Here is a 1,586-nt window from a genome sequence, read left to right as displayed (position 1 = left end):
TTTCGGGAGCGAGGACAGAGGGTCACTTGGGGTGTCTCAAATGTGTCTGCGGTACGATTGTTGCGTGTTATGTACGTGGCAGAGAAAAGGATGTTGGTGTTTTGCAACGATAGGGGGGAGTGGAGAATTAATAATTGGGTGTGTGAGTGGGGCAGGGTCTCTTAGCTGTATACTGTGGGGGACCTGCGATGATTGATGAGTGTGTGGGGTGCGTTTGTGGTCCTTGGACTCTGACACGGGGCGGAGCCATCCTCGTGATTCTGGGGCTCGTAAATTGGAGAGGTTATGAGGTTTTAAATTCTGGGGATTTGGAAATTTCTCGGAATGCCTTTTTTGAAGGTGCTTCTGCTGCTGGTCCCAGCGGGAAAGTGGGCTGCTTTGGGGACCTCTTTGGGAATGTCGGTTGATTGAGCGCATGATCGATCGAAAATTATTATTATTATTATTATTATTGTTATTGTAGACATAAGAGAGCATCCATGTGATCCGTTTAATACCGTGGCGTTTCAACTTATAATGTAGACATTGTAGACTCCCACCTATTGAAGATATATCTACCTGTTATTTTTATTTGGTGCGAGGAAAAGTTGTTGTAGGCTTACATTGCATAGCAAGGTCCATGGATGCTTATCCTTGGATTTAGATCTTACCTTATATTTTGAGTTTCGAGGGCTTAGCATCACTTGAAAAAAAAAGGACAGTTGGGTTTAAATCTGTGCTTGGAGCGTAGATGTAGGTGTGATTTTTTTCCCCTCAACATTAGACTATTGTGAGGATTAACATAAAGTCCTAAAAATTTAGGACGTTGGATGCTAAGCTTTAAAAGCTTGTGAGCCATAATACAACTCGATTGAAAGTTCAAGTACAGTTAGTGCAAGTTATGCCTTGCGGTCTGAGATTTTAGCTAAAGATTGATTTTCTCCACATTCTGTGGGTTACCCTCAGAGAAAGTAGCTCTTAGTAAAGCAGCATGAAGCTTTAACTGTTGAGAGAGCTAAATAATGGTGGGCCTGAGAGACATCACTATATAAGATTAACAATTCCACCCCCTCTTCCAACCTAAAGATTACCATGAATTTCACTATTAAATAATACTACTTGTACGTCATCTCTAGTTATGTAATTCTTGCAACACCCTATTCCAGTATTTAGATTATCTCTTCTGGTATTACAGAAAGAGTGGTGCTATTCGGCTCACCAAATCGGCAAAAATAGACTTTTCCTCCAAAAAAAATAGTCATTAAAGTAGGGTGCAAAAGTTGATCTTCGGATAGCAATGTTGAAAGATATGTATAACAAAGTTGGAACCAGAAGTAACTCTGCTATTTCATACTCTTGCGCAAACTAAACACAGCAAATAAGAACCTATCAAGGCTAAGCAAGCAATATATTCTCCTATTTCCAAGTTTACACAATTTATCCTCATAGGAAGGCTCAACCGATAATCGTGTGTGGCTGTTCCAGAGCCCAAAAGTGTTGGGTCAAGCCTATTTACAAAGCAAGGTCGACCCTCCTGAATCTTGGATCCAAAGCATGAAATGAGGTCGACCGAATCAGTTTTGAATCACAAACTGAAAATGGATCCG

Source organism: Ananas comosus, linkage group 2 (genome assembly GCF_001540865.1).
Source record: "Ananas comosus cultivar F153 linkage group 2, ASM154086v1, whole genome shotgun sequence".
Taxonomy (NCBI): Eukaryota; Viridiplantae; Streptophyta; class Magnoliopsida; order Poales; family Bromeliaceae; genus Ananas; species Ananas comosus.
The sequence above is the reverse complement of the archived record's forward strand: the minus strand, read 5'-3'. Positions refer to the sequence as shown.